Genomic DNA, 14,029 nt, shown 5'->3' on the forward strand with positions numbered 1-14,029 from the left:
AGCATCCTTTCTTTGTTGTTTTGCTTCTTGTGCAAGTATTACATATGGAAAGTAGCTCAAGATCTAAGAGAAACAATTTCTTCCATTGGTATCTTGTTATGCTGCATGTTGGTTATTCTTAATTGATAAGTAGGATGTATATTATTGTTCATTCACATAGGTACACACACACACACACACACACACACACACACACACACACACACCTTAACTAGATTTCAACCACAGTCATTTTGTGTGTCTGTGTATATTACTATTTCTGTGTTTAGGTTTCAATCCTGAGATTTGTAAGGGTGCATAATGGAATATTCTTTAAAGAAGCAATACGGGCAATCTCTTAAGAAACACGATGAAAAGAATCATGTAAGAAACGAACTGAGTTCCTTAAGAGTCCTTGAGTAGCACCAAAGAGAAGTCAGGAACCTCACATTATTTTGATACCTGGGATGGAAGATAGTTTCCAATCTCTAGACACTCTAGGTATAGCTCAGAGGACTCAGCTGACAGTCTCGAGTGGTTTAAGTAAACACGTGGTGACGCACAAGCATTTTCCTCCAGTGGGTTTTTTTTTTTTTTTTTTTTTTTTTGTGATAAGATGATTTATTTTCAATGCACAAACCACAGGAGCTCATCTGGAAACATGGTTTCTCATTTTCCGGATTTTGACCTTAACAGAAACTCTCCAGGAAAGATGAGATCAAGTAGATGAGCTAGAGGCAATGATCATTAAGTAAATTGATTTAGAAATTTGTTATAATGAGATTTATTTTATTAACCAGTGAGTGCTTTTCATTTAAATAGTCCAATCCAGCTTCTTTCCCTGGCAGAGGCCATCTCAGTACTTCTGACTGTTGGTCATTTGGTCTGCCACCTTCAGTACTGGCCAAATACCCTGGAAGCTAAAACAAAGCTGTCACTGAGGTTGTGAGGCTCAAGGTCTTAGTGACTGACAGTGGACTATTTATTGTTAAGGAAAGAGTACCAGCAAGAGAGGGGGCAGGGTGTGTTAGACATGGGGATCATAACAAGTGACTTCTTTGGGGTTTGTAGGAGGCAAGAGATCAACTGACTGGCCAACCCGATGCTCTGGAACACACCAACTACCCCTCCCCCAGAGCCTTGCTGCATATCTTCTGTCTGGATCATTGCTCCCATGACGGTTCCTCTCCTGAGCACTTCGTTTACAGAAGTATGGCACTATTGTCCCAACTTTTGGCTCTCTGGCTGCATAACACTCACGGAGTAAATAAGTGGAACACAAAGCTGTGCACCGGAGTCTCGTGTCCGTAGTCAAGCCCGAATAAACGGATGCGGAAGTGGTGTTTCAGGAAACTGGCCCTCCCTGGACACCAGGCTTCCGGTGTGCATTCCTGAGTGCAGGCATATGTGTGCCAGGCCTTCACAGAACAAAGACCAATATTCTTAAAACCCGCAGGACTGTCTGTTTCTTGCCTCTGGTTTTCCAGGAACTGCAATCCTATTTAAGCCTGCTTTCCCTCATTGTCATGAGAGTTGATCTTCATGCTTCCTGATTGATTTTGCCCCTGGTGAGCTCTGTGCATACCACGGGAGTAGAGGGTACTGATGAGATCACTTGGAAGAACAGACCACAATTAAGGAAGTGGTGTATGACATAGGGGCAAACCCAAAACTGTTAAAGTTCAGTTCAAAAGTTAAAAACAAAAACAAAACACAACAACAACAACAACAACAACAAACCCATAGCCACCAAGTGCTAGAAGAATCACAACCTAGTCAACAGTGGAGGACAAGGGGAAAAAAAAATACATGTACTCATCTCTGTTTTTTAATTTTACTTTTTACATTTATTTTGTGCACAAATGTGTGTGAGTGAAGACATGTGTAGGCCAAGGAGCATGTGTAGACGTCAGAGGACAACTCTCAGATGTCAGCTGTGAAGGCTACACTCTGCCCTCATGTCTGTAAGGCAAGTGCCTTCCCTGAGGAGTCACCTGCCAGCCTGAAGTTGTACTTTGTTGTTGTTGGCTTCTGTCTTAGAAGAGCGCTGAACCATCAGAAAACCTTTCTGAAAATCTAGGTTCTGCAACGCTTGCACTGTGGAGGAAGATGGAGCTTCCCAGTTTGAGAACAGCAGCCTTTCCTTAGCCTCCTTTCTGGTCTTCCAAATTGCCAGAAATGTTGCAGTCAGGAAGCAAACAAAATAGAGGTCAATGAGGCGTAAATGCCGCATATTTGCTATTAAAACAAAACAAAACAAAACCCACGAAATCAAGAAGTTGAATAAATTATTCAGACAAAGCTCCAGTTAAAAGAAGCTTCTAGGTGATGTATAATAGTTGTGAAATGTTTCTTTTTATCATGCCTCTGAGGGCAGAGAGCTCCTTCCCTGAAAGTGTTCTCAGTTCCACAAGGCACAGTTAGGTCCTGGATGAAAGCCAGAACCATGATCAGATAATATCTAGGACCTACCAGAGGAACTTGTTTTTGTGGTAATGGATCGCCTGCATAACACCTGGGGGGTGGGAGTGGGGTGTCGCCTCTTTTTATTCCAATGAGCTTTCAAGGCAGACTTGACTCTGTGGGTCAAACTGAGTGTCCTACACATACTGCTTTAAAACCTAGGGTCATACCCTTAGCTTGCCTCCCTGGCACCTCCTCTTTCTGATGCCCACGGTCCAGATTATGATTATTCACTACAAACAACAATGTTCTCTTTGAACACTCTTAGACAGGCGGTTTATAATATCTGAACCTTGACTGCTCATCTGTAAACTATGGAAGATAAAGGAAGGTGGTGAAAGGCGCCTGTGCAGTGGGTGGCAAGAGGGAAAGCCGGACAGGCCAGTATTTTCATTAAAGAAGTGTATGAGGGCGTTTGTTGGGCTTCTTCTATCTCTTCCCACCTTCAGACTGCCTTCCCCCCCCTCCCCCCCCCCCCCCCCCCCCCGGATTTCTCTCATGACTTCTTGGCTCTGCATCACAAAACTGATCTTTCCATCTGATATTCTCAGTTTGCAAGGCCAGACCCAGGCACACGGCCTGGCCTACTTAAAGACTTTTAGTAGAAACCACCACTTCCTCACAATTCAATTATGGTTTGTTTGTTTTTCTTTCTTTCTTTCTTTCTTTCTTTTTTTTTTTTCTTTTAGACAGCTGCCTGCTGTTGAGCAGGTTTCATAACTCTTTGCACTAGCTTCCACTCTAAGTGACAACTTTTCAGAGACCTTGAAAGAAAACTGTAGACCACAAGGAAGACAAACATTCTATAAGACCAAGAACAATTTTTATTTTTGAAAGCAGTATTTCTAATTTACACTCTTCTGTAAAAATAAATGTGATCTTAAGATCCGTTGGCTTAACATGTTAAGGTGTTCAGATGTTAAGCTTTCTTGGGTACTTATGGTGGTATTTGTCTACACTGACATAGTAGTGCCATAGAAACCTGAATTTAAATGCTGTACTTAAAGGTATTTATAATATTTAAAAATTAAAAATACGTGCATTTACTCACTGATAAGTGGATATTAGCCCAGAAGTTTGGAATACCCAAGATACAATTCACAGACCACGTGAAACTCAAGAAGAAGGAAAACCAAAGTATGGATACTTTGGTCCTTCTTAGAAGGGGGAACAAAATACCCATGGGAGGAGTTACAGAGACAAAGTGTGGAGCAGAGATTGAAGGAAAGGTCACCCAGAGACTGTCCCACCTGGGGATCCATTCCATATACAGTCACTAAACCCAGACACTATTGTGGATGCCAACAAGTACTTGCTGACAGGAGCCTGATGTAGTTGTCTCCTGGGAGGATCCGACAGTGCCTGACAAATACAGAGGTTGATAGTTTTAGTCAACCATTGGACTAAGCACAAGGTCCCCAATGGAGGAGTTAAAGTACTCAAGGAGCTGAAGGGGTTTGCAGTCCCACAGGAAGAACAACAATATGAACCAACCAGTATCCCCAGAGCTCCCAGAGACTACACCAACAACCAAAGAGTACACATGAAGGGACCAATGGCACCAGCTACATATATAGCAGAGGATGGCCTTGTTGGACATCAATGGGAGGAGAGGCCCTTGGTCCAGTGAAGACTCCATGCCCCAGGGTAGGGGAAATGTAGGACCAGAAAGCAGGAGTGGGTGGATTGGTGAGCAGGGGGAGGTAGGAGGGGTTAGGGAGTTTCAGAGGGGAAATCAGGAAAGAGGATAACATTTGAAATGTAAATAAAGAAAATGTGAAATTTAAAAAATGTTAAAAAATTTAAAAATATAATTAAAGTTTGGAAAAATCAAATTTAAAATAACATAAATGCATTTTAAGTTTGCCCAGGAATTCCAGACTGCTGCTGATGTTTTTATATTTTATAAAGAACAGAAAAATCAGGTTGAATGATTGACTCTCATCTTCCAGTAAATGATAGAGCTAGGTCAAAACCAGTCAAACCTGACCACTCTCACTCTGGTTTCTACACAAGGTCTTCAACGGTCTGTGCAATAGCGTTTACCCCATCCAGGAGAGATGATATTCCTTTAAGGGAGTGCTCAGAGGGCTTAAGTCATGGTTCTCTTTGGTGTACATTTTTAACCTTTTAGCCTTTTAATATTTTCTTTATCAAAGCCCATGGGGTTAAATTTTAAAACACTAAGACTTACCTGTTCTTCTGTGTTCCTTGCAGCAAGAAGCATAAGGCTTCGGGAGAGCCACACCACCGTACATGTCTGAAATTCTTTGTGAAGGACACAGCAGCATAACCCGGTGAATCCATTCAGGAATAAAGGCACAGTGAATCCAGTGGTTGGAATTTTTCTTTTGTAATCAAAATAGTAACAACATTGAATTAACTTTAAATGAAGATGTACCTGCATACTAAGAAATAAGGTTGCTCTATGCTGAAATGCATGCATAAGGCCCTAAGTTAAATTCTCAGTACCACACACACAAAACGTGTTTATTTCTCCATATTTGAAGTGGAAATGTCTCCTATGTAGAGCTTGTCCATAAAAAAGAGAATGAATAGGGATTACCTGTTAGAAGGTCCCAAGAGTGAAGCAGCTTTCGAGAACACACACACAGACACACAGACACACACACACAGACACACACACAAACACACACACACACACACACACACACACGCGCGTGCGTGCGCTGAAGAGATAGATATGAGCACTGGTTGTTGTTCCAGAGGACCTGAGGTCAATTCCCAGCTGCCATATCAGAGCTCACAACCATTTATAACTTTAATTCTAGGGAATCCGATGCTCTCTTCTGCCCACTAGGCATACAAATGCTGTACAGATATACATGCAAATAAAACACCCATATACATACAACTAAAATAAAACTGTACATATTCTAGAATGAGTAAAATATATAGAATACTATGCCTATAATTTTTATGTATGTGCAATATATACATATAAAGTATATGTATATGCATATAGGATAACTGCTGAAATGGGCTTTTTTTTTTTTTAATGTGTGTGTCCGAGTACATGCCATATGTATTTGGATACCCCAGGAGTTCAGAAGGAGTATCAGATTTCCTGGAGCGGGGCTTACAAGAGATGGTTACCATGAGATACTGGTGGTGGGAACTGAACTTGGATTCTTTGAAAATGTAGCAAGCACTTCTAACACCTACTATCTCTCCAGCACTGGGGGTGGGGAGAAGCTTTTTTTTATTGATTAAACATGATTAGAAACAATCTGGAGTGTGCTAAGTTTAAGACTCTTTGAAGGTACACAATACCAGGATTTCTCATAAGTTGAGAGTTAAACTTCTAAAGCTTCTAAAATGTAACAAGCATTTAAAAAATCCAAATAACCAGAGGTTTTTTAAAAGACTGTTCCCAAGAGAAAAGTGCAAGCCATAGAACTAGGATCAGGTGACTAAATTCAAAGGCCATTTTCAGGACAAGCTGGACTCATTTCCAACGGGAAGGTAATAATTAAAAGCCACAGTGGGATTCAAGAGTCCTTGCAAAAATTTTAGTTATCTTTTAGTCTTAATTATCTTAATTGGTTCAAGTTTAGAAGTAAATTTATACATGAATGAAGAGTCATGGGTTAGTGATTTTTTTTTCAAGTTATTTGGTTACAGTTTCAGTGATTTTTGCTATATTGGCTTTGACATGTTAGACCTTGGAATGTCTTCAAGGTCCCATCCACCTTCCTCCAGATCTACACTCTTCTAGAGGTCGAGATACCTCACTTCTCTGGTAACACTCTCCTTCCATGTGGATGTTTACTGAATCCATTTATTCTGCCCCAGAAGCTCATTCTCCAGTGTTTGCCTGGCCAGCTCCCTTGCACACCTTTTGTCTCAGCTGATGAGTTTTCCCTCTGTCCAGATTCACAATAGCTGCTTCTCCAATGCTCTCTATGGACTCCTGTCCTCTCTTCTTTCAGCATGTACCACACTGCTTGCTTCAATGTCTGTATTCCAGATCCAATTTGTAATAGCTGATATCCATTCCTTGGACACATGGTGGCGAAATAACACATGACTGTAGCCTGGCTTCTGCCTTGGTTTAGCAGTGGTATTTGTGTGGCTCTGTCCTCTCTGCTTAGTCAACGCTCAGAGCTCTGTGGCCTGTGGTTTTCACTAATACTGCTTAAATCAGCTATTTTCTCCCTCATCACTCTATTTTCCCTCCCTCTTCTCTTCCTGTCTTTTCTGTTTGTTAGCCTTGCTAATCTGAGTTTTCTGAGCAGTCACAAAACTGACCTAGAAAGTGGCAGCTGGGAGGTGCTACTGAACAGAAGGCGAGTACTGGGAGACTTGGCAAGGCCATGCAAATTTTAGGTAAGACAGGACTAATAGGACATTTGGTACTTTTTCAACATTTGTTTGAATGTATGCCTGTATACATACATGATGGGTTCCTGGTGCCCGTGAAAGCACTAGGAGAGAGCGCTAGATGATCGGGAACTTGAGTTACACACTTTATGAGCTGCTGTATGGATGCAGGGAAACAAACTGAGGTCTTCTGAAATAGTAGCTAGAGCTCTTAAGCACTGGGCCATCTCTTCAGCCCTTAGGATCCTTGATTCTTTATCCATTACTATAGTTTTGTAATGTGAATATATTCACTGTACATTGACCACTGATGATAGTAGCTTTCCATGATGCTCATACCCTCTCTGTCCTTCTCCAGAGATAGATAAGACTCGGGTTGTCAGATTTCCATGGTAGGCTCATTTACCAACTGAAAACCATCTCCCTGCCTCCCTTCTCCCTGGCTGCTGATCCTTTCCCATCCTCTTAAGCCAGAAAATGTATTTCTCTGTCTTTGTATTCATTCCAGGGAAAGGATATATGCATTCTGCTCTGAACAGAATATTTGACTGTGATTTCAAACATATGTTTGACTTGTTTGTTTATGCCTTAATTCAAATATAACTTTGACTTTGTTTAATTGCAACAGGTCATAGATTATAACCAGTTTTTGCCCAATTTTTCTGGAACATAACCAGTCTTTGCCCAATTTTTCTGGATCGCAAGTTCATATTTACATTTTACTACTGTTGGTTGCTTCAGAGCATACTTGAGTATTTCTTCCTCTTTTGTAGACTTGTTTGCAGACTTGCTGTTACTCTCTTTGCCCATACCAACGTAAATAAAATAGACAGAAGATTTTAAAATAGGCACTGTCTTCAAGATTTATTTTTACAATAATTTTCCATTCCCTTTAGTGCCATTATTGTTTCTTATGTTTTCTTAAGATTGTGCCTTACACCCCATAGGAAGAACAATAATATCAACCAACCAGAAGCCCCAGAACTCCCAAGGACTAAACCACCAAACAAAGAATACACATGAAGGGACCCATGGCTCCAGCTGCTTATGTAGCAGAGGATGGACTTATCTGGCATCAGTGGAAAGGGAGGCCCTTGGTCCTGTGGGGACTTGATGCCCCAATGTAGAGGAATACTAGGGCAATGAGACAGGAGTGCATGGGTGCCTGGGGAGCACCCTCATAGAAGCAGAGGGGAGGGGGGAAAAGATTGTACCTTATAAAGCATAGCACATTAGGTTTGTCAACTTCTTCATATTCAGATATTTATTTTAGATTTTTAATAAGTAAGAAAATTCTAGCTGGAAAATAAAATATGAAAATAATATTTAAATAATAATTTTATTTAAAGTTATTATTTGCCTTTTAATGATATCAAAATGAAGATGTAAATATCCTACTGGCTATTGTCTTAGTCAGGGTTTCTATTCCTGCACAAACATCATGACCAAGAAGCAAGTTGGGGAGGAAAGGGTTTGTTCGGCTTATACTTCCATGCTGCTGTTCATCACCAAGGAAGTCAGGACTGGAACTCAAACAGGCCAGGAAGCAGGAGCTGATGCGGAGGCCATGGAGGGATGTTACTTACTGGCTTGCTTCCCCTTGCTCAGCCTGCTCTCTTATAGAACCAAGACTACCAGCCCAGAGATGGTCCCACCCACAAGGGGCCTTTCCCCCTTGATCACTAATTGAGAAAATGCCTTACAGTTGGATCTCGTGGAGGCATTTCCTCAACTGAAGCTCCTTTCTCTGTGATAACTCCAGCTGTGTCAAGTTGACACAAAACTAGCCAGTATAACTATGTTACTAGGAATGTTAATAACTTAATTAATGGAGGAACAAATGATTTGACTGGGGGATAGAAGTAGCATCTTTTGTTTTTGGTCACAATTCATGGCTCACTGTCAGTTGTATAGGAATGCTGCTATTGCTTATTGGAGACTATCTAACCAAACCTGAGCGCTTTGAAGAAGATGTCTTTTCTGTGTTCTAGAGTTTACTGAGGATGAAATGATCAGTGTTTTTGGTTGGCCACAGAAGGCTGCTGAGGTTTCAGCAGCCTCAAGTATTCCGTCTGATAGTTAGCTCTGAATAGGCTAATTAATATTTTATGTGACCTATTACTGCTCCACAAAAGAGAAATGAGGTGGGGGCCCAATGCTCATGGCTGCTCTGGGAAACTCTTAGGACTGGGAAATATTGGTAACACATTTTAAAATAAATTAACCACTAATTGAAAATAAATTAGGATGTTGACATTGTATTCTCAAAGGGCCAGCAAGCAGTCTTGATACAAAATCCTGAAGAAAACTGAAACTTGATTCTGCAAGAAAAGGCTGTGTTAAGATATGACATATTTGAAGGATGAGTCGGCATTTTTAAAGAAGTTTAAAAAAGTTAATTGACAACCAGAATGGATTGATGGGATATATCTTATCCATAGCCACTGGACTACACAAAAGATGGTAAATATCAAACCTCATTAATAAGCGAATGCTAATAAACATGTGCATAATAAAATGTTTACAGGTTTATAGTTTGCATTACTCTTTTATATATTTGATGTTATTTAATCCTCATGAAAAGTCCTAAATGTTGAGAACACAGACTTTCTGGGAAAGAAACAGAAGTTTATTGTGTCTGAATGACTTCTTGGCGTGTGTATAAAATCTTGACAGGTTTTGGGTGCAGTGTCCTTGATGGCTCTGCCAGAACACACTGCAACCTTCAGTGCTGCCTCCAGCTCACTAAGACAACCAGGAAGTGTTCTCTCTTGCCTTTAATCCACTTGATCACAGGGCCACGTTCGCCTATGCGATGCTAGCAATGCTTGCAGTGATGTGCCTCACCAATCGAACTCAATGGCCTTCGTCGCACAGCCAGTGAAAGTTTTACTTAATTCCTTGAGTGTATTTGGTTCATCTTACCTTCTCCTAGACTTCATGGTAAGCAGTTATGCCATATAGGAAACCAATTATATAATTATAGTAGAGCATTTTCAGCTTTACAAACTCCGTTTGATAAATTCTTTCTTGCCACTGGTACTATAATTTGCTGTCAATAAGGACTTGATACGTTTTAGTGAGTTTAAGAATCTACACTGTTTAAACAAATGTGAGTGTGCATTTGTGTGTGTGTGTATGAGTGTGAATGTGGATACATGTCAGTGTTTAGAATCCAGAGGTTGACATCTGGTGTCCTTTTCAATCTGTCTCTGTATTTTTGAAGAATATACTCACTGAACCTGGAGTTCCTCTGTTAGGTATTAGTCAATAATAGCCAGTGTGCCACAGCTGTCTCCACCTTCCCAGAGCTGGGATTCCAAGTGTGTACCCCCATGCTCCCAACTTTGTACTTCGGTACTGGAGGTCAAACTCAGGTCCTCATGCTTTAGAGCTCACACTTTGCCAACTGTCTTAATTTTTGTAACAAAATTTTAATCACGATTAATATTAATTTTTCTGTCTCAACGAAATGATCTGGGATGAAAAGGTTCAGAATGTTCATGGATAAAATCTTATCTAACACAGTTTACAATTTGTTTTGCAAAGAGTTCCAGTGAAGATCCCATTGACACAGGAAACACACTTTAAAATAAATTAGGCCAAAGGGATTAATCTTTTCTTTAAACTTTTTAATATCTTTGCGGTTGAGCCTTGTCCTATTTGTATTTATATATTTAACTAATTATATATTGAAACTTCAAAACTGATATGAGAACCTACTAGTTCTTCTTAAACAGCCATTTCCTCCCTTTCCCTTTTGTAGTCCATTGCTTTCCTTCTATTGTTTGCACAGATTTTTCAGGACTGGCCTATTGACTCAAGCCCGTTCTAAACACAGAGTCAGCTCACAGATAGGAAAGGCAGTCTTGTCAAAAGTTCACATTGAGGAACTTTAGATGACAAAAGAGTAACTCACTGGAGATTAACTTTAGGATTCTTTTCTATACTAGCTTCTGTCAGGCTTCAATAATTTGATCTTTGAATAAAGACCATATTAAAAAGTATTAGTAAAATATTAGTCAAAGTCAAATAAAAATATATTCTTTCAGTGAAACTCTCCAGTGAGCCAAAGCAAACAGCGACAGCCGTGTTCACAGACTGTGGTGTCCAGCTGTGTTCACAGACTGTGGCGTCCAGCCTTGAGGATCTGTATCAGAGTTCATCTCCACTGTCAACCCAGGTTAGACAAGTGAGGCCAGTGGGAGCTGAGCAGAGGTCACATTAAAGTTCTCTCTGCTGCTCCATCGAGCACCTCAGTGAAACAGTAACGCAATGTGATGCAGTATCCATTTAGAAGTACTGCACAAAATATTGAAATTACTTTTTATATATATTCTAATATCTATGTAATTTTCTTTTTCCCTCTCTCATACACACACAGACATATATATACACACATACATACACACACAGACACACACACACATATATATATGTATATATATATATGTACATATATATATAAAAATTGTTTTCTATTTATTTGAAAAGCAAGGTATTACTAAGACAAGTCAGAATCGTGTATTTCTTTCTTACCAATAAAGAATTTTCTAATAAGGGCTGTAAGATAATTCAATGGATCAACACTTGCCCACAAGTGTGAGGACTACAGACCAGATCCTCAGAGCCCATGTCAAAAGCCTGCAGATGTGATTCCCTTCTGTGATCCTAGTACATGGGAGCCAGAGAGAGGGGATCCCTTGAAATGCTAGTTAGATTAGATGGAATTGGTGAGCTTCAGCTCCAGCCAGAGACACGACCCCAATAAAGCAGAGCAAACTCAAGGAAGATACCTAGCAACCACTGAGCACATGTGAGCACATGTACATGCACATACTACACACATACACACACACACACACACACATACGAATCACGCACACATACGAATCACACACACGAATCACACACACACACATACACACACACACACACGAATCACGCACACACACACACACACACACACACACGAATCACGCACACACACACACACACACACACACACACACGAATCACACACACACACACACACACACACACACACACACACACACGAATCACACACAAAATAAAGCTGTATCTACCTGAAAAATACCCAGTTCTGGAAGGCTGGTTTTGCTGTTAAGTCACTTGCTGGACAAGCATGAGGATCAACCCTTGGCCATGAATACCTGTAACTTCAGATCTGAGTGGGGCAGACACAGGAGCCCAGCCTAGAAAACATGAGCTTCAGGTTCAGGGAAAGACCTGGTCTCAAGAAGAGAGGCAAAGAGTGATTTAGAAGGACATCTGATGCCCTCTTCTGGCCTCCACACATGCATACAAACAAGCACATCAGTGTGCACACAAGCATTCTCTCTCTCTCTCTCTCTCTCTCTCTCTCTCTCTCTCTCTCTCTCTCAGGCATACACACACAGAATAAAAATTTTAAAAGTTCAAAAGAATTCTCCAATGAATTGATTTCTTAGCATAATTCTTGTACTGTGACTAATTAAGGTAATTCTTGGAAAACACTATGGTGTTCACTCTGAATGTGGTATGCTGTTAAGGCCGGTATGAGTAGAGAGCTTATTTGTATCACTCTATAATGAATTCCTACTTGAAAATTCTATAGGTTAACATGTTTTTTTTTAAATAGGCAGATCCAAATTTGACTTTAAAAAAGCAAAATGGTTTTCAACCTAAATACAATCTTTAATAGATTACACAAATTATCTATTACCTTGTCGTTATACAGTAGTGTTTATGGTAAATGATTTGCCCTAACACAGGCTAACATAAGTGCTTTGGGCACATTATCACAGGTTGGGCTGTGATGTTAGATGCGTTAAATGAGTTTTGACCTTTTGATGGGCTATGACATTACCAGGCTAAGAATTGAGGAGCACTTCCATGTACCTTAATGTGTATTTCTTTTTTTCTGACATTTACGTGTATTTCTTTTTGTGGTTTTTTTTTTTTTTTTGTACTCTGACATTCAGAAAGCTTTGGAACTAGTGTGTTGCTTAAATGCTGTTATCCACTGAGCTCATATGTCTAAAACTATCTATTCGCTTCCCCCAGATATGCCATCTTGCCATCTTGATTTAATAATAAGCTGTTTTCAAATCTTGCAGGAATGAAATAAAAATCCATTTCAACTTTAAGCAAGTAAATCATGTATTCACATGGTTGTTTTGTTTTTTTTTAGAAGTTTGTCATAATAGACAATACTCCCAGACACATTAGAATATTTAACTGGAGAATAAAAGCATTTGTGTATTCTTGAGCACCTAAGAAGAAGATGGAGGTGGGGGTGGAACCCTTCCTTTTGTGTCTAAGAAAATGCATGTATCTAGTCATTCATAGATGGTAGCAAAAATCTAAAGATCCTGTCTGCTACGGTGACTGGGAGACCCATCAGTTCACCAACAGAATCTCTTTCTAGGGCTCATCTGTGACGTTTATAAAGACTGGCTTATTTTTAAAAATCCAGTGCTGAAGTGAGCAGAGATGCCATATGGTTGATATCTCACAAACAGAAGACTATTGGTGGGAAATACGTGAGCAAAGAATCTTAGGGACTGTGACACATGGCGACTAGTGGGATACACACTTTGGTGTGGAAAGATGAGCATTAGTGAACTCTTCGGTCTGGTAATGAACTACAACTTGCCATGCTGCATCAAAGCTCACTAAGCCAGAGACAAGAAACTCAGAAACACAGAGTATTAGCAATGATGTTACAAAACCAGGAGGGGCAGAAACTCAAACATTCATCGAAACCTCACTTACTCCTTGACCATTGTACCATGCACTGCAGGGAACCAGGGCACATCCACCAATACATTCCAATGGCCCCGTAACACATCAGAGGCTTATAGTCACAGCGCAGGGCTGAACATCCTCAAGTTGTGTCATCAGCTCAACATCATATCCTCTTGCCTTCAGCTGTCACCATCCTTGGCCACAAAGGGGAGCCAGTTACCATGCAATTGATCTGCTGCCCTCATGATAACCCAAGGGAACAGAGTTCATTTCACCTTGCTTTGAGATAAGGAAACTGAGGCTCTGAGAAACCCACGCCAATGAAGGTGGGTGGCTGAGCTATAACTCAAGCTTAGGTCTGTTAGAAATGAAGTCTTTTCTGGAAAGAGTCACTGTTGTGGCTGCTGCTTACACAATCGATTCAGAAGCCTCCAGATCCAGCACTGCCTGACCCGTCTCTTCAGAAAAGTGTGCGTGGCTTTCTGCATGGTGA

General features: G+C 40.5%; 2 long non-coding RNA genes across 3 annotated transcripts in view; one reads left to right on the forward strand and one right to left on the reverse strand.

Annotated features, from left to right (window-relative positions):
* The window catches only part of Gm29883, a 38,672-nt gene that overhangs the window by 16,304 nt on the left and 8,339 nt on the right, over positions 1-14,029 (forward strand). The window contains exons 1-3 of one of the 2 annotated variants that reach the window (XR_881138.2): positions 1,052-1,547; positions 4,660-4,778; positions 9,057-9,729. This is a non-coding gene — a long non-coding RNA (predicted gene, 29883). Of the gene's footprint in view, positions 1-1,051; positions 1,548-4,659; positions 4,779-9,056; positions 9,730-14,029 lie in introns of those variants that run through there. The other variant, XR_390426.2, reaches the window with a different exon arrangement.
* Positions 3,717-12,023, reverse strand: Gm29829. The gene is made up of 3 exons (XR_390425.4): positions 11,874-12,023; positions 4,637-4,790; positions 3,717-3,804 (listed from the first exon to the last, which is right to left on the reverse strand). It is a non-coding gene; the product is annotated as a predicted gene, 29829 (long non-coding RNA).

This window comes from Mus musculus, chromosome 4 (genome assembly GCF_000001635.26).
Source record: "Mus musculus strain C57BL/6J chromosome 4, GRCm38.p6 C57BL/6J".
Lineage (NCBI taxonomy): Eukaryota > Metazoa > Chordata > Mammalia > Rodentia > Muridae > Mus > Mus musculus.